Here is a 19965-nt window from a genome sequence, read left to right as displayed (position 1 = left end):
GCTTCAGGACTGTTTCGTTCATGTTTCTGCTCGCTAGCTTTCTGGCTAGAAGTTGCTCTGGAATTCAGCCGATCTATATACTTATAAAAAGAAATTACTGACCGACCGACCGACTGATCGGCCCACTGATTGATGACGGACCGAACATGTATTAGGAGGGGTTAGAATAAATATCCTATTTAGGGGAACATATAACACCTGATACACATTCTCCGGAAGAATTTGAAAATGATAAATAATTTTAAGCGGGGTCAACGCATTTTGATGGTGCTTGCACAAACGAAAACACAGCTGTACTGCGCTTTTGTCCAATATAATTATTTAATGACATGTAAATTATGTTTATTTCAGAAAATAAGACCTTATGGTGTGTGTGGGTTTTTACGTCAAGGGTCACACAGTGCAAGTGCAGTGATGACATTTTCCGCTGCATCGGCTTGCTTGCCATTTAATTACAAAGCAGCAGCTGCAAGCGCTTCCGAATATTATTATCCACGCCATTTAGCAAATAGGCACTCTCCGGAAAGGGCAATTTTCAGAGGCACAGCTAAGCTACAAAAATAAATAACTCCAGTTCGTAAAAAGTACCTTCACTATTTATTGGCAGGCCGGTGTGCTGAACGCTACGTGTAATCGGGTGAAGTTTGTTTGGGCCATTTGTTGACTTATTTATTCTGAGGCACTCTTCAGTGATTTCAGAATTGTCGTAAGTAACGTTTTATCTTCTCTTAGCTAGCACAATTGAGTCTGGTTGCTTTTTATGGTTCTTCTTTAGTCTATCTCAACATACTGAACTGAAAGAAAAGCTTAAAAATTGAGAAAAATTTCGATCGTTCTGTATTTATTCCGAGTCAACGTAATCTTACGCTTGTAACGGAATGGCCCAAACGAGTTGTAGAATTACGAACCGATTACGACAAATTGAATAATTATTCCGAAACGCAAGCTAAGCCTGGGAGTCCCAGTGGCGATAATTTTCAAATATTGGCAGTATGCACTAACTAAAGCTGCCGCCAATGTTTGTTTGATGGTGAATCGCTTATAAAAATTTTAAATATTGGTCACTTGTTATTTAGGAGGTCGTGCTATAATTTCTTCTGACCGCGCCCTGACACTTGGATTCTCTGAAATTCGTTCTACACCTATGTGTGCAATTATGCTCGATAGTCTGGACCGCACTCCAACGCTTGTTTGTGATTTTACTGGGTAAGCATATTCTAGGCGTACCTTATCTCAGTTGCCAAAAAAAAAAAGAAAGAACGGCAAGGCAAGGCCATGGCGGCTCGAGTGGCCGCAAGAAGACCGCGGAGGCGGACAAGGTGCAGAACGTGTGCCCTGCGCGTGATCCATGCATCCGCGACCTAAATATCCTCGCCGTGAGGATTCGTATCACCCGGAATAAGTAGCGGAGCGCCAAACAGACTCCCTAGAGCGACCGCTCGGTGTATCCAACAGCCCGTACAGCGATAATTGCCTCCATTTCATGGACGGCTAGAGTACGCGTCTCTCCAAGAAACACGTGACGATTGTCAATTATGCAGCCGAACCTGACCCGCTCAGTTTGCTATCCAACTGTACGCACATCGCCACTTTCAATGGGGTTTCTTTGCTGACCGTGCATTCGGCCGAGCGCGCCCGCGCCTGCCGTTGCCACTCTCAAGACGGTGGCCGCGTTGCTCCTGGCGCTGGCGTCTACACTGGCTCCTACGCTTGCGGCAGCACTTCATGGAGTGTGTGCCTCCGATCAACGCCCCGGTGTAAGATTCGGATTGCGAAAACCGCAATCATTGATGGATGGATTGATTTTGGGGTTTAAATGCGCCCACGCTACACAGCTGATGAGGCGCGCCGTAGTGGAGGGCTCCGGATTAATTTTGACCACCTGGGAATATTTAACGTGCGCCTAAATCTCGAACACACCGGCGTTTTCACTATTCGCCTCCACAGGAAAAGCGGCCACCGCAGCCGCGAATCGAACCCGCGTGCTTTGTCTCAGCTGCACAACGCCTTAGAAAACCGCAAAAAGGAAACTGGCGTCTGCTCACTCGTTCCAGGAGAAACACGCAGTTTCGATGGCCACGCTTGGCTGTTGCCCGGAAAGCGCCTAGCAGTTATTTCACTCCAGCCTTCATCGTGGTTCCGCGAGCACGGTGGCGCATCTAACAAATCCAAGCCGCGCAGCTCACGACCACTAGCGGTTTTCATGTTTCCAGTTACCAGCGTTGGCGCCCTTCACAGACTACACGCGCGCCTGCCAGGGGCACACGACTGAGCTGGTCAGTCGAATACCGCGGCCCCAGCATGGCGAATTACCGCATAATTCCGGCAGATAAAGTGGAGGAAAAGGAGACAACGACGCTTATCGCGGCCCCGGGCGCCACACCCGTGCCGATTACGACCAGGATGATCTGCTTAGGGACGAGCGCAAATATGCCACCAGCCACTCTAAGACGTTCAATGAGGATGGCGTAGAGACGTTCGCAGCCGTCAGACACGTTTTCCGTCGTAAAAGGGAGAGAGAGAGAGAGAGAGAGAGAGAGAGAGAGAGAGAGAGAGAGAGAGAGAGAGAGAGAGAGAGAGAGAAGGCTCTTTATTAGAAGGGAAAGCCGAGCTGTTTGCCGGAATAGCGACACCGACATGCTACTCAGCGGGGGAAGGGGGAGTTGAAAGAAAAAGGTCCATAGCTTACAGGTCAGAAGAAAGAAGAATAAAAAGCAGAAATAAAATATACAGAAAAATAAAAAATGACGTTCAGTTTGTGAGTAGTGGAATTAAAAAGTCTGTCTTCTAAACTCTAAATCACTGAAATCACGCCACGCTCGTCCAGATAGTCGAACACCGCCTCCAGTAGTTTGCGTTGAGGTGGTGGAGATGGACATGGACCACGAAGTACTTTCAAGTTCATTGGTCCTGGGCTGAGGCACTCTAGTTTCTGCATAAGACGGCACCTTGCGTGTATGTATGCGGAGCATTCCAGCAGCAACTGCTTCATGGTTTCCGGCTACCCGCAGTTGTCGTTTGTGGTGACACCGAGTCAAAAAAGGATGACTTCGTGAGCGCTGCGTTGAGACGAAGTCGTTCGTATAACGTCTCTAATCGGCCGGTAGTAACTCTGGCAGTCTCATCCTCAGCTCAGGGTCTCTGTTGCGTAGGAAGGCGTTCTGGTGATCTGGAAGGGACTAGAGACGGTTCCTCACATCTTCCTCACATTGCCCATTTCCAGTCCCCTGCGTGCAGCTTCATCCACCTTCTTATTTCCTAGAACAACACAGTGACCGGGAAGCCGCTGAAACACTATACGGTGTCCAGCGTCGTTGGCAAGGTGGTGCGGGTATGTGATGTCACGAGAGGCATGTTCATGAATGGTGAAGCAGTAGCTGCATTGCAGGCTTTAGAGAGCCGCCTTCGAGTACGTAAAAACCGTCCATTGCTTCGGCTGCTCGGTTGCATTATGGCTCTCGGTGACAAGTCGCTAGAATATCGTCCGCGGCTGGCAGGACTACCTCGGTGAGCGAGTGTTGAGCTACTGCACGGTAGGCAACATTATGGTGAAAGTGACCGTGCTGTCTTCGAGCTTCCACTACTTTGAGCTCAATACCTGCATCATTCAGTGCAACACAGTCTCCCACAATACGTCGTGGGAGCGATGTTCCTCATGTCTGACGACGTAGCCATCTGTTGCACACTCTGGGGCTGCAGTCGAATCAGCCATTTGCCGGCACGGCCAGAGTGACATCTTTCTTTGTCTTCGTGGCTTTGGTTGCTTTGAATACTCTAAGACATGGGCTACCGGAGATCTATCACATATCCGGAATTGTGAACCAGCGTACGGATATTATCCGTATGAGCCTTAGGGCGTTGTGGTACGCGGCCTCCGAATTCAGCGATATCATGCCGCGACCGAGGCCGCAAACGTTCATCCTCTTATAGGTCCAATTCGTCTCGTCGCTCGAGATTACACTATGTGGCATTTTTATGACGTTTGTGCCTTGCTTTTTACACGCACAAATCCAGAACTTAGAGAGAGGATTTGAGATGCACGACGCTGGTGCCAGCTCCATGCGTACAATTTTTTCGCGTTGGCTGCTGCACTTCCCTCGTGGTGTACCCGCTGAACCTTGTAGAGCTGCATTGTACCGGCGGTTTTGCATGTCGTACTTGAGTGGTTTACTGGGACCGGTCGCACCCTAATATTTGGTTTCAAGCACTGAACCGGTGCTCCCTCGCAGACTGGAAAGTGTGTGTTGAGGATGAAAGTTAAGGAAGCGACTGGCAGGGGCACGGTGCATTACATGTCCTACTTAGTGCGGAGGGTGTGTGACCGGCGACGATACACGCGTGTGAGAGCAAGCAAAGAGCGAACGACCCGGGCGGTGGTAGCGATCAGATTTTGATTCTTTTTTCTTTTTTTCTTTGTCTTCGTGGTGTATCGTTTCTCAGACGCCGGCAGCATGCAAATATATCTCAAAACGTCCGCTGAAAAACTTTTGACGCGAATGTGTAAGCCTATAGTGCCTCCTTAAAATTCCGAGAAATGCAGCAGTTATGACTGAACTATTTTACGGCAAGGCGGGAGGAGGCGATAACTTTGTAAAAAGCATTGCTTCAGCTGAGACGGTAGATACTGTGGTTCGGCACTTTGTTTCGGCACTGACGACACGCCCAGGATAAACCTGGCTCGGAGGCGACGAAACGGGAGGGAGGCAAGGCAGACACGCATGAAAATGATGGTGGACAACTCGGCGCTGGTCACTCAGAGTGGCCCAGCGCTGCCGTGAATGACGATAAGGAGACATAGCCGGGCAATCGCTATGCAGTGGCAATCAGGGAGGGCACCCAGGCGGCACAACACCTGTGCAGGTAAAGGAGCGGAGGCAGCGCCGAGTCAAATCACGGGAGATTTCCTTATATGCCGGCAATAGACAATGATAACATGGAGAGCAGGTTATAACAAGAGAGTTAAAGTAAGCATACTTCCCAGGAAAACAGTTCAAATAGGATAGCAGAGGCAAAGAAGCATGTACGGGGCACAATGACGGATGGCCACCTAGTGGCGGTTATGAGAGGCGTAAACGATGTGTTCCTGAGACGAGGAAGAAGTACAAGGAAGCAATTAGCCAAAAATGCAGTACATTGAGGGTGATTTTCGAAAACACCCATATCCCAATCTGCACCGTGCCTGAGGCTGAGAAACGAGTACACCACTAAGTCAAAGAAAAGCGAACAAAATCACACATCTCCACGCCGTGAACAATGCCGAGTATGTGAAGCACTGGGATGCAAGTTGTGTATTGCCTCTATGATGAGCGTCATCGTCCGTGCGTGCGGATGCACTCTGGGGTTTAAATGATTTTGAGGTGCAGTAAATGCACTGTAAATTACAAGCGTCACACGAAAGACAATTCGCGTCCCAGTACTTAACACCCCCGGCATCGTTCACGGCGTGGAGATTTGTTATTGTATGGGCCGAAATTTGGCTGAATTGACACGCATTATCGCGCATTAAGTGCAATAATGAATGGACACACCTTTGTGCAGTATATATTCAGAGGGCCTTGAAGGACAGGTGCAGGAGGACGTTTATTAGAAAGCGTTGCAACCGTCGCGGACCCGAACCAGCCTATGATGACGATGATCTTCACAAGAGGAGGATTGGTAGAATGGTGATGAGGATGATTACGAGGGGGAGGAGATGAAGCACAGGATGTTGCCCACAATGTACGACCCGTTCACTGTGAATAAGACGTGATGCTCAGTACGTGCTCACAATTTCTCCCTCCGTGTGAAGGCGGCGTCCTGGCCGCGGTTCGTCCAGAGGCGCGACGCACGAAAGGCTTGAGTCGTTAGACGTGCACTATTTCTGTGCCACGGTAGCGACGATCCAGAGGAGCACTGCACGGAGTGACGTGGTAGTTCGCGGGCGAAGTTTCTTCTAAGATGGTGTACGGGCCTGTGAAACGATAAAGAATTTTTTCGCATAGCCCAGGTTTGCGTGTGAGCGTCCATCGTAGCATTTCGTCACCAGGACGGAAGCGGACAGTGCGGTGACTGGGGGCGTAACGGTACTTGCGATAGCATTAGCTGACTTCCGTGTTCAGACTAGCAAGCCGACGGCAGTAGTTGAGGCGGGAGATGAACGCCTCATGTAACGGGCTGGACCTATGCGGCAAGGCAAGGGATAAAAACGCGTCTACAGAGATGCAACGGAGCAACTGCTCCGTTGCATCTCTGTAGACGCGTTTTTATCCCTTCTGGAATTATATTTAGGAGCTACAGTTGTGAAGTTTGCAGGAGACCTGTACACGCAAAGAAAGGGAATCTGCATTGGTTCGTGTGTGGCCCCTATTCTGTCTACCGTTTTTTCTCTCCAGTTTTGACCGGCGGTTGCACGATGAGGTAAAAAATGACATAGTTCTTAACGTTCTCAGTTACGTGGACGAATACATTATTTTTAAGTGCGAATGCACTTCTTAAGCGAGCCTGAAGCGTCCGCCGCCGTCCGCATAGCAACCGCTGCGGGTGCGTGCTCTCCTCGTCTTCCTTGGCAACGGGGGGAGATGGGCGCGCGCTGCCTGGCCGCTGACATGGCACATACCCACGTGGGGGATTGGCCAGGAATCTCCTCGTCTTCCTTGGCAACGGGGGGAGATGGGCGCGCGCTGCCTGGCCGCTGACATGGCACATACCCACGTGGGGGATTGGCCAGGAATCGGGCGTGAGAAGGGCTAATGCACCCGCTTAAAGGAGTACTGACACGAAATTTCAAAGCTGAGATCCGCTCTAGCAATCAAGTACAACGACAACACAAATAGGTGTCTGTGAATAAATGCATCTTTCTTTCTTTGTAGTTGTGTGTGTGTGTGTGATCTCTCTTTCGCGAACATTACCGAACCGCGCAAATTCAACTCGTGCATTCGTACTTTCACATTCTTCCCCTCGGGGAAATGCGGGGAATTTTTTTTAAGAAAGCGGGAATCTACAACCTACCCCGAAAGTGTTGAGCAGGTTTTAGAGTATTTTAGGAAGGTAGGTGGTAGCCTGAGTTTCACTCATGAGCTTCAGAAAGGGCAGAACCTTAGATATATAGATATTGACATCTGCATAGCAGAAAACCATGTGTGCTGGATGTACTGTCCACGCGCTACTAAAGGGCTTCTTCCTTTTGGATCTGCTCATTCGAAAACCGTGAAGCGAGCGATTGCTATTTCGTGCTTAGAGTGTTCCCTCATCAAATCATGCGTTCATCGCATGCAGGCCAGTTTCGAGGCCCAGGTGTCACGACTTGAGGACGCGGGTTATCCTCGCAGTCTGCTGTCAGTTGTCTCTGAGTCGCTCCTCAAGAAAATCAAGCACCGGCACTCGAATTGTCAGGTGACGAGGGAAAAGAAAAGGTGCCCTAAGGTAGTGCCTTATATGCATAAAGTGGCCCATAATATTAAGCGTGTGGCCAAAACATTTCCCCGCATTTCCCCGAGGGGAAGAATGTGAAAGTGCGTATGCACGAGTTGAATTTGCGCGGTTCGGTAATGTTCGCGAAAGAGAGATCACACACACACACACACACACACAACTACAAAGAAAGAAAGATGCATTTATTCACAGACACCTATTTGTGTTGTCGTTGTACTTGATTGCTAGAGCGGATCTCAGCTTTGAAATTTCGTGTCAGTACTCCTTTAAGCGGGTGCATTAGCCCTTCTCACGCCCGATTCCTGGCCAATCCCCCACGTGGTTATGGGCCATGTCAGCGGCCAGGCAGCGCGCGCCCATCTCCCCCCGTTGCTAGGGAAGACGAGGAGCGCGCGCACCCGCAGCTGTTGCTATGCGGACTACGGCGGCGGACGATTCAGGCTCGCTTAAGAAGTGCATTCGCACTTAAAAATACGATGTGCCTATCGTGTTCTCTGCGCCGTGCAAGTTGGCGAGCCTGTGCAAGCGCATCAACGGGGAAAAAAAGAAACGTTGTTGCGAAACGAAGCACGGTGCGCAGTACGTGGACTGCCAAGTTGGCGTCATTTACAAAATTCCGCTCACGTGCGGTAAGGTTTACATCGGACAAACCGGCCGAAGCGTAAATGACCGCCTCATGGAACATGATCTTTCCATGAAGAATGGCACCGGGTCGCATTTGCCTCATCACTGCCGCGAGTGTGGCAAAGGATGCCTTCCGCGACTGACAGAAACAATTATTATAGGAAAGAGTCGTGACACCTGGGCGCGAGAACTGCGCGAAGCGTATTTTATTCAGAAAAACAGCGCAGGCTGTATCAGTGAAGCATCGCTATCACTGTTTTCGAAGGAGTACCGTATCCTAGACAACATGCGATAAAAAGGTGTGATTGTTGACTTCAGCTGTGGCTATTTTGTATTTATAGTATTTTTTTCGATCTATTATCTTTTGTGTATGTTTGTGTGTTTGTAGACAAGCTGCTTATATCGCTGTCTTTCCTTGGAATAAATCAGTTGTTAGTAGCGCATCTGTCTCGCCGTTCTTCGCTTTTTCTGTCCTCGTTTGTAGCGCTCATTTTTCATTAAGCAATGAACCAACTAGCCCAACAACATATTTTACTGAAGTAACCGGTAGTCTTTTGAACTGCAGTGTTGTAGGCAAAAGTAACGAATCGTAGAATTGCGTCGCAGTTGGTGTGGTCAGGCCGAATGTATGTCAAGAATGTTGGGCCGGACTGCGTGTAGAGCAATGAGCCGGACTACTGCCTACACAAACACACGCGTTATATTAACAGGCAATCCAAACGTGCAGGTATCGAAAGGGGGAAGAGAATATTTACAAAACTCGCAGAGGACTGGCGAGGAACCGGTCCACTGCAGTCCGCTGGGGCTGGCACGATGGATGGAGCGAGGACGGGCCGGTGACCTCGGTGAGTCGACGCGAGGTGGAAGTCTGTCCGCGGAGCCGACGAGACGTGTGCGCCGAGATGCCTCAACCCGGCGTTATGTTTAACGTTCAACCCAGCGAAGAACGTGGCGTTGCCGATTATTAGCGGCGGGAGTAGTTAGCTTGGGCTTGGAAACGAGGCCTCGCTGCTTGCGCTCTGCGTCACTGGCACACCGCTCACTCCTGGGCCGGACCCCGGCCCGAGGCCCGTCGCCGGCGCTTCCTTCCAGTTTCCGTCCGTCGCGGTGTAGGCCCGACGACAGCCCTGGACGCCGCCGGGAGAAGTCGAAGTCCGTCCCAAGAGTGAGCGGTGTGCCTGTTACGCGGAGCGCGGGCAGCGAGGCCTCGGTTCGGGCCCAGGCTATTTCCTCCCGCCGCTAGTCATCGGCACCGCCACAATCTCCGCCGTGGAACACAACGCCGGGTTGAAGCTTCTCGGCGCACACGTCTTGTACTGCTGACCGACTACCACCTCGCGTCGACTCACCGAAATCACCGACCCGTCGCGTTCCATCCACCGTGCCAGCCCCAGCGGACTGTAGTGGACCAGTTTCTCGCCAGTCTTGTAAATATTGACCTTCCCCTTTCGTAACTGCCCGTTTGGATTACCTTGTGAATATAAGGCGTGAGTTGGCTCAGAAACAGTAGTCCGGCTCATTGCTCTGCACGCGGTCCGGCCCAACATTCACAACAATGTAGATAGAAATCATTTCAGAAAGAGTCCTGTGGAAATGTTCAGTCAGACCGTTCGTCTGCGGATGGTAAGTGGAAGTGGTCTTATGAACTGCGTTTGCAGCACGGAGAACTTCTTCAACAGCGCTGGAGAGAAACGCCTTGCCGCGATCACTCAAAAGAACACGGGGTGCGCCATGGCGCAACACTATGGCACGCAAGAAGTGTTCTACCTCGGCTGCACAACCAGAGCGAATGGGCGCTGTTTCTGCGTAACGGGTTAAACTGTCTTCGGCTATTATAATCCACCGAAAGCCGGCAGTCGTGCAAGGCAAAGGTCCGTAGAGATCTATGCCAATTGTGTCGAAGGGCTCCGAAGAGCAATGAAGCGGCTGTAGAAGTGCAGTAGGCGGAGATGTGGGCTTTTTCCGCTGCGGGCAAGATGGGCATGAATCGATGCAGCGGGCAACGCAGGTGGAGAGGCCAGGCCAGAAGAAATGAGAGCGGACTCGGTCGTAAGTTTTGTGGAAGCCTAGATGTCCCACTGAAGCATCGTCGTGAAGGGCTTCTAATATCTGCTGTAGAAAAGCTCACGGTACAACGGCGACCCATCTGTTGCCCAACGAGTGGTGATTTGAATGGTACAAAATACCATTCAAAATCTGAAAGTGCTGAAGCTGCCGACGCGCCCGACTGTTCGGTGGTTGTATAGTGCCGGTACGCCGGTCGGTCGTCGTGCGGCAGTATGTGTCTGCTCGTTGAAGATTACGCAAATGAGACAGGCCGTTGACTCAAGAAGGCACCGACAAAGTGCGTCGGCGTCGTGGTGCTTTTTCCCGGACTTGTAAGTGACGTTGAAATCATAATCCTGAACTCGGAGAACCCAGTGTCCGAGGCGCCCCGATAAACTTTTGAGTGCTTGAAACCCGCATAACGCATGGTGGTCAGTCACTACTGTGAAGTGGCATTCGTAGAGGTATGGTCGCAATTTGTGGATGGCCGAAACCGCAGCGAGCCACTCCTGCTCAGTGATGGTGTAATTTTTCTCAACAGTACTTAGGGAACGACTGGCGTAAGAAATGACGCGCTCTCGATCTTTGCTACCCGACTGCAGTAGAACAGCGCCACGTCCGTGGCCACAGGCGTCCATGGGCAGCATTACAGGTCTGGACTCGTGAAAATGGGAGAGGACCGGCCCAGAGCTCAGCGCGGTCTTCAGCTCGTGGAAAGTTGCTTCACAATCATCTCTCCAGACGAAGGGAGTTCCAGAGTTGAGGAGCGTGTTGAGGGGTGAAGCTATGGAAGCGAAATTCTGGACAAAGCGTCGAAAGTAAGACGCCATACCAAGAAAGCGACGCAGAGATTTTTGCTGCTGGGGTCGTGGGAAGTTAAGCAAGCAGCAATCTTGTCTGGGTCGGGCCGAATCCCGTCGTGGCTGACAACGTGTCCGAGAACGTTTATGCTTCGAGTGACAAAGCCGCACTTTTTGGCGTTGAGCTGAAGGCCAGCATTGGCAAGGCATCTAAGTACCACATCCAGCTGCTGTAAGTGTTCAAAAAAGTTTGAGGAATAAATAACGACATCATCGAGATAACTTGGGCACGTTTTCCATTTAGGACCCCGGAGAACAGTGTCGATCATTCTCCTGAAAGTTGCAGGAGCGTTACATAGCCCGAAGGGCATCACATTAAACTCATATATTCCATCTGGGGTGGCAAACGCTGTCTTTTTGTATCCGCCTCATGCATTGGAATTTGCCAATAACCAGATCGAAGGTCGATACTAGAAAAATATTCCGCTCCTTGTAAACAGCCCAATGCATCATCAATGCGAGGCATCGGATAAACATCTTTCATGTGATTCTATTCAGTGCGCGGTAATCAATACAAAAACGAACGGATCCGTCTTTTTTCTGCACTAAGACAACAGGAGATGACCAAAGACTGTTTGATGGACGAATAATTTTCCGCTGGAGCATGTTGGCGACGTTTTCGTTAATGACTTTCCGCTCAGAAGAAGAGACGCGGTACGGTCGGCGGCGAATGATCTGTGAAATGTCTGTTTCAATTCGAGGAGTGGTTACGGATGTTTGACCGAGAGTGGTACTCTGAGAATCCAATATCGATTTGCGCCTTTGTAGGAGGTCCAGAAAAGAATTGGCTTGTTCCGGAGCGAGGTCGGAGCTGATAGTGGCGGATAAAGCAGGTCGGGTTGGGTCAGAGGGCAATTTCGAAATTGACGAAATACACCAGAGGGGAACAATAAAGACAACTTCAGATTGAGCAGTGGTAGCGATAGTTGTGCCTTGCCGTAAGAGAATTGCCTCAGGGCTACTGTTCATGACAACGAGGGCGGCATACCCTTGTGTAAAGAGCACAAGACAGGTGGCTATTACAATACCTCGTGGGAGAAGCCGAGAGCGGGGCACGATGAGCACGTCATGATCAGAACACTTGCCACCATGAACAAAAATTGTCGTTTCATATCCAGGGAACAGAAGGTAATCTGCACGAGCCAGAAAGCACTGCTCTTGGACATCCGAACTTTCCATACGGTCTGTAGCGATGATTTCAATGTCCGGGTACTGGCAGGAGATGGCAGCGTTGGCGGATGAGAGAAAGTCCCACCCTAAAATGAGTTCTTGAGAGCAACTGGACATGACCATGCATTGGACGTGGTGCCGAATTTCTTCAATCAATACACGTACTGTGCAGTATCCGGATGATTCAAACACAACTTGCTTAGCACCGCACAAAGAATGTCCAGTATAAGGGGTTCTCACTTTCCTGAGCCGCGAACACAAATGTTCACTAATGACTGAGATACTGGCTCCAGTGTCTATGAGGGCATCAACATCAAATCGTTCAACGTGTACGTGCAATGTATTCGACGGTTGCGCTGGAGGAGTTTTTGGCTTTTCGACGAATGCAGTTTCCCCTCCAAAAACTGCTGGCTCTAGTTTTCCAGATGGTGGCCTAAAGCGTTTGACGGGGGTGAAGAGGTGATACGAAGCGGCGATATGAAGAGGGCGATCGTAGCTGTGAAGAACGGTCACATTGAGGCGTGTCAACAGGGCTTGGAGGTGGAGAGGAGCGGCGAGGGGGTGAAACAGGCGCATTGTACCGAGTGTCATAAGAAAGCTGACGTCGCGTTCAAATGCTGCATACCCTCGTCGCTCATCCTGCTGACGTCGCCTGCAGAAATGGGCAATGTGTCCCCTAATCCCGCAGTAGTAACAGACAGGACGATCGTTCGATAAAGCCTGGCGGCGGGGACGCATGTTGGTTAAATAATAGTCCCGGGACGTAGGCGCTAGAGGGATCGCTGTCAAATTCTCATGAGCCAGCGAAGCTTCTTGGGGCAAGGTTGGCTTTGAGGCGATCGCCGAGTACATCAGAACGGGAGCGGTAGGAAGAGGCTGATCATGTAGCTGCAGCTATTCGCGGATGATTTCGCGGATTAGTGCCCGCCCGTAATTCCAAGTCCCCATGCGGCTGAGTAGCCCGAACATCCTGTGGCAAGCGAATTGACTGCAGTTCATCTAGGCGTTGACACGTTTCGCGCACATCGCTGACGCTTTTAGGATGCTGAAGCGCCAATGCATTGAATGCAAATGCAGAGATGCCTTTGAGAAGGTGGCGTACTTTGTCGGCCTCTGGCATGCCTTTTTGAACGCGGCGACACAGGGCAACGACGTCCTCGATTTTTGAGGCATACGTCTCTTCAGGGTGTTGAATACGACCAGACAGCTTCCTTTTCGCCGCGTCCAAATGATTGGATGGAGAGCCGAAGGCCTTACGCAGCTTCTGGGCAAAGCTGGCCCAGTCATCAATGTCGGCTTCATTGTTGAAAAACCTAATTTCTGCCGCTTCCCTTAGGGAAAAAGATGCGTTCTGGAGCTTGGCCGTATCGTCCCAGCGGTTGAATGCACTTACCTGAACGTAGGTGTCGAGCCAGTCATCGACGTCTTCGCCGCGGAACCCGTAGAAAAACGGTGGGTCACGCTAACGGGTGGTCACAGCAAACGCCAGAGGCGCAGCAGCAGCGCCAGTGGGGTTGCTCCCGGCTTCACGCTGCATGGCTTGTGCCAGTAAACGGTGACCCGAACGGAGCTCCAGGGGTGTGATTACAAGGCGTAGAGGACAGGATCACGGTCGACCTCCACCCCTCAAGTTGTGGATGGACAGGTGAGGGAGCACGTTTATTAGAAAGCGTTGCAACCATCGCGGACCCGAACCAGCCTGCGATTACGATGATCTTCCGAGAAGGAGCATTGGTAGAATGGTGATGAGGATGATTATGAGGGGAAGAAGATAAAGCACAGGAAGTTTCCCACAATGTACGACCCGGTCACTGTGAATAGGACGTGATGCTCGGAATGTACTCACAATATATCATATTTTATTAACGGTATTGGTGTATGTTATGACAAGTTCCGGTTTGAGTTTCACTGCTTGTGATCGTTAGGATAAATTGCAGTCGGCAGAGACGAGGACTATGCACGTTACCCTGATCACAGAACAGGGAGGATTTTAGAGAAGCAAAGGTCTAGTACTACGGCCCCATCTCGCGCGTGCGGTGCGCGAGATGGACAAGGACGCACAGAAAGCCGCCGCACAGTTTGCGCTGGCGGCGATCACACGCCAGCAGTCGCGGCCAGCACCCCCCTCCTAGCGAGGGAGTGAGAGCCACCGTGACCTTTTAGCAGGCAAATAAAAATGTAAAAAAAGGCAAAAAAGGCAAATAAAAATATGTATGGGAGTGCCAGCAATCCCCTTCCCTAACCCCTAACCCCAACCTATGAGCAGTGGGTGGAGCTGCTGACCAGCTCCGACCTTCCACACCAGCGACGATTGGTGGAGAGGGCACGGATGGCCAGCATAGCCCAAGGCATCCCGGACTAAGGAAGCCTCCCACCGGGCGGGTGCCCTAACATCAGCACCTGGTCTCGAATAAAGTTTATTCAGCATCATCCCCACCCCCCCCCTCCCCTCCCCCACTAAAGGTTTGCTCAAGGCGATCTTAATTTACCGCGTTCCACTACTACAGGCGGGGTTCCTCGATGCCAGCGCTGCAGTACGGCGGAGACACGCGTGAATCAAGGCGGTCGACTTCAAGGCTTATAGAACCGCGTTGCTCTGCTCCACGTGCGTTCCAAGCAGAACGTGAAACCTAGCTAGTGGAACCACAGAACAGGGAGGAAAATAGAGAAGCAAAGGTCTAGCTTTGCCTGTAGTGCCAGAAAAAACGTAGTGGCGTCGTCGTGAACTACCGAGGACGCCCGCTTGATGGCGCTGTAAACAAGGCTTTGTAAACATGGCGGATGCTTTTTGCACAGGCCGCTTGAGCTCCTTAATAACATGGTTGCCCTCGCATGGCGGCCGCCGGCTCGCTGCTTCTGCTGGTTCCTGGCTGGCACGCTGGCCGAGTGTTTACTTGCGCCGCGCTAGTGAAGTGACGTTACGCCAGGTGACCAGATGGCCTCGACTGGCACAGACCACACTGAGAAACAAGTGAGAACAAATCATTTATTGACATCCGCAGGTTTACAGACGCCAGGACTTCATTTCATTTCGATCGCTGCAATTGTACGTCGCTTTCGTGACAACATTTTTTTTTTCGCGATAACAACCCGTTCACTTGCGCTAAGATTTCGAACGGAGGGCACAATGCTTCCATTATTCTGCTGCCATATCTTTTTTTTTTCTTTTTGGACGTCGCAACAAGTTACGAAGGACACAGACGCTTGGAAATTCTCTCGGATTAAAGCGATAGTTATTGCGAACTCTATCGCTTACTGCGAACATATCTGCATTTGAACGTAGCAATGGAGCTAAAATCCGTGAGCGAGTGTTTGAGGCACGGCGTTTTTTTCCCTATCTCTTTTGGGGGGTGCGACAGGCCCCAAGCATGCGCTAAGCAGCATCACAAGTTGAAAGAAAAAGAAAAAAAAACACCTACGGCGTTAAAATAATAATCTGACTTTCTTTACCAACACTTCGAAATTTTTAAAAGTACTCCGATATGCTCTGTTGCGTGAAAATTGCTAACTAGTTTATTTACAGTAATGCTTCTTGCATGCCCCATTATTATACTTGATGCTGGCATAAACAGTAGCTTTACCGTTCAACAATAGGATGTACATAACGTTAGTATCAGCTGTTTATTACGCTCTAGGGCGGTTACGAAGCATGTACTGGAATTAATACTCATGAATGAGATATTTCACTTGCTGATGACATATAGTATGTAATTAAACAGGCTCGGTCTAAATAATTTTACCTTCATATTTACACAGTAAAAATGCGACATGAAATTTAATTTCCATAAGCAAGAGAGGATAAACATGATTTCAGAACCCAGATGCACAATAACGTATTACTCCCCTTGTGTTGACTCGCACTTGCACGTCGAAGAGCCACATTGTTAGTTCCATTAACCTGATTAACCTGCTGCATTAATTCCATTAACCCATTAACCTGCTGGAATGAGTTGACTTTCACGTCGTTAATCTTGTATTCTTTTTGTTCCCATCGTCTTTTTTTTGTATGCGTTGCAACGCTGACTATACTTCGGCCAAGCCCCCCCCCCCATATGTAATGCCCTTTCAGGTGTAAATAACTGAAATGAAATGTTGAATTTCGCCAGTAGTAATGTGGATGGCCTTATACTGTATTGACAGTAAAATTCTAAAAGCACTTTTTATGCTTCAGTGATTGATAAATGTAAAAAACAATGCACATCAGTAAGCAAGACTTACAAATATGATTTGACACTGCAATGCATGAACTACACGCACAGTTCGGTACACGACCTAAAGTTCTTAGTCTCCTTGTAGGTTCAACCAATAGTATCTACTATCTTTCATTCCTTACAATTTGGAACAAGACCTACCTGCGTGCACTATTTTTGGGAGTGACATCATGGTGCATTGACTGAATAGTTTTCACCCACTTGTGCAACAATTTGCAGTCGGTGGCTACATGTAAATTGTGCCCTGGAGGGAACTGGGATTTTCACACGCTTACTAACTGAGTGTAGCAGTGGCCTCTCTTATTATATTCGATACAAAAAAGCTCTTGCGAGGTATTCGCAGGCAACCCATCCAACTCGCTAAACCAATCTGCCCTTGAGGTACAAAGCACCACACCTCCCCCTTCCTCACTTTTGCCACACGTTTATCGCTGTTTCTAGATGCCCCGGGCTACTATATCTCCAGACCTCCAAGACAAACTCTGACCCCACGCATTTCTTTTTGTACAAAGGCTTAAAGCCCATCTGCAAGGTCCACACAGCGCTATTAACAATGGAGACACCTACTCGATCACCTGAGCATAGAATCATAGTGTGTATCAGAAGTGAGCTGCTCCAATAAAGTTTACTTCCTCTCAGCTTCTTGCACGAACTTGTTTTAGGCTGATAACAGGAGTTGTGCAGTTGGTCTTACAGCAATTTTTTTGTGCGAAGTGTTGTAAACGTACAGAGAAAGTGAAGTACCCTTGAACAGCAGTGAAAGGGAGTGGAAGAAAGTAAACTAGAAGCCGCATTTGCTTTCGTACATTTGCCTATGTGTACGCATCGTGATTTATTAACAAACGTTGAATTTCGGGGATAGAGTGAGCTTAGTGGCTAATTACGTAAAAATTTAACATCGCACATTTTGACGCGTCTCAATATTTGCAGTATGCCGAATAGTCGCCCGAAGTTAAATATTTTTATACACCGAATATCGTGTGCTCGAATTGAACTACAACTATTCCATTCATACTCAGAAATATGCACATCACATGTATGAACGCATTGATATATGCTGGCCTTCTTTTTAACATTTGGTGAAAATACCTGGCACTTTGTAACATTTATCTGCAGGCAACATAATGCATTTCCTCGTGCTGAGAACTTGATGTGGTCCCTTTCCGGTGTGTGCTTCTTTGTTCTTTGGTTCGTGCTGAGAACTTGATGTGGTCCCCTTCCGGTGTGTGCTTCTTTGTTCTTTGGTTCGTGCTGAGAACTTGATGTGGTCCCCTTCCGGTGTATGCTTCTTTGTTCTTTGGTTGTATCTGCAAAAAAAAACACAAGGAATGAAAGAAATATAACATAAATTGGACGAATGAATAGGTAAGAGAATCATGACACCAATTCCGAGAAACAACTATAAGTGGAAGTAAAATATACGTAAACACACCAGTCTGGCGCATGGCTGTCATATCAGGCAAGCACGAACAGTTGAGATGGCCTGGCAGTCCTCGGTGAAGTTGTTTCGTGCGCCGACAATGTTCAAGGTTCAGCCAGAATGTCTAAATGAACACCGACCTCTGAAAAAATATAACGCAGTATTTTTGAGTTCACGCGTATTAACCATGACACAAGCATCAGCTGTCACAAGGCATGCTTGTATAACCTAACTCGCATCACCACGTCTCCATGAACGCAAACTTTAGTTGTAGTAAAGCGCTGTTGACTAAATGCTCACTAACGCGTCAAAACAGAAAGGCAACAATTATGTAAAGCCTGGGCGAATTACTGTCTTTTAATAGCCCCGAAAGTTCTATCCGAAATGATGCCACACCTTTTGAGGCAAATGCGCCCACAACTTTTCGGGTTCTAGATAGTCAGAAATGTTCGAGAGCGGCCAGGAGAGTTGAGAGGCTTTTCTTAAGGTCTTTTCTCTCTTTTCAAGTTTTTTTGTTTTGATATTTCTGCATGCACCCTGATCAAAAACTCCGAGGAATGCAGATTTCATATTTGAATCATGTAATAAGAAAATATTCCAGTGGAAGTCATGCGCAAATGAGGTATCGACGGGGACAACGGTTTCGTTTGCACCGTCTTTCTAGCGGAGTGCATAACACTCACCTTCTGTTGGAAGAATCAAATATTCTGGTCTCTACAGCTGTCTTCCGATGCGGAATGTCCCACATCTGTCCCTCCACAAGCACTCAATTCCCGTGTTTTGCCAGTCTTCTCAACAACTGATGGACGCAAAAGCACATAACAGCAATTACAGTCAGGAAACCAGTGTTCCGCGCAAATAGAAACGGTGAGCCGTTGCAGCGGTTTCAATTTGAATTGGCGGCTTTGTGGTTGCGAATTCATAAGCGAGGTGGTGCACCAGTCAGTTGTTCGTAAAAAGTTGCGTACATTTTTGCTCAACGGATGTTTGATGCAGAACTTGTTATTAATATTTTTAAACAACACATTGTAAGCGAACTTTGTTGGCTCTCTGAGTCACGGAATGAATGTTTTGTATTCTCTACCAAAAGTAACCTTTCGCTTGCGCTGTCTGGTCGACTTGATGGTCGAAAACGGCGCTGTAGGTTGGTCACGTGGGGCGTCGATTTTAGGGAAACCAGGGAACGTCCAAGCTTGAGAGGCCTGCCCTGATGGTCGTCGGTTGATTCCGTTTTAACTTTGTTTTTTAACAATAAGGGCGAGGTGCAAATTACCTGGGAGGCCCTAAAGTTCACCGGAACAGTACTGACAAATTCAAGTAAGCACGCTTGTTTTTCGTCTCCTTTTCCAGTCATGCTGCGAATTGCATTAGTAAAAAGAAAGATTATGGAGAGCAAAACAGGTTTTTATCTGTTAGAGCCGCAACAGACAGAAAAGGGTAGATGTCTCAAAACTTACGTATACTTCCCCGAGCAGCGAGTGTGATTCTACAAGACCAACACAGAGCACAAAGAAAGTCCTCCTAGATAAGGCCGCAAGCTCTGCTATGAAGTGCAGAGTACTTTAGAGGCCCGGGGTGCCGCCCTAGCTCGTGCTATTTCACCATATCTAGCCACCGCAATCACGTGGCGTAATGGACCCAAACAGACCTTCGCGGCGTCACGCACACAAGCAGAGGCTTCCAAAAAATATCCGCTTGTCCCTCAGTTAAGCCTTCCAGCCAAAACAGAGTACTTGAACAAGAGGTATATGTCAGCACAACCGTTCAAAACTTTCGGAACCGCTGGCACTGGTCATATATGCCCCCGTTAGCTAACGAAAAAAAATCTACTCAGGTACATTTGAGGCCGAATATATGCACTTAACCGGCAGTCCCCGCGTTAATTTAGTTAAAAGTGCTCGTCGGGTTGTTTTTTACGATAGTAAGCGGAACAAAGTGCCCGCGGAAGAAAAAAACAACGACGCGTTCAGAATGACAGTTGGGCTCCAGCATGTGCGAGATGGAAGCAAGCATAAAATAAACAGAATTCCAGCTCGTGCTGTTCCAGGCAGATGGCGCGCGAGCACTCCGAAGGCCGGAAACTTGAATTGCGTTGGACAACCTCTGTTCCAGTCATCAAGAGAGGAGTGCGATAGGCAGGCGAAACGCGTCAGTGGTCCTAGCAATGAACGGATAATGGCGCCACAGACCCTGTGCCGAATCACTACTCTACACTTCCGACAGC

At 49.0% G+C, this 19965-nt stretch overlaps 1 protein-coding gene across 1 annotated transcript in view; it reads left to right on the top strand.

The window, feature by feature from the left end:
* The first annotated feature begins 610 nt into the window (after positions 1-610).
* The window catches only part of LOC144137649 (uncharacterized), a 146703-nt gene continuing 127348 nt past the window's right edge, over positions 611-19965 (top strand). Inside the window, exon 1 of the mRNA XM_077669588.1 lies at positions 611-706. The gene's annotated coding sequence lies outside the window, so the exon portion shown is untranslated. The remainder of the gene's footprint in view (positions 707-19965) is intronic.

This window comes from Haemaphysalis longicornis, unplaced genomic scaffold (genome assembly GCF_048455015.1).
Source record: "Haemaphysalis longicornis isolate Haplotype H1 unplaced genomic scaffold, Haemaphysalis longicornis Haplotype H1 scaffold_43, whole genome shotgun sequence".
NCBI classification, from domain to species: Eukaryota; Metazoa; Arthropoda; class Arachnida; order Ixodida; family Ixodidae; genus Haemaphysalis; species Haemaphysalis longicornis.
This window is presented reverse-complemented; position numbering and strand designations above follow the sequence as displayed.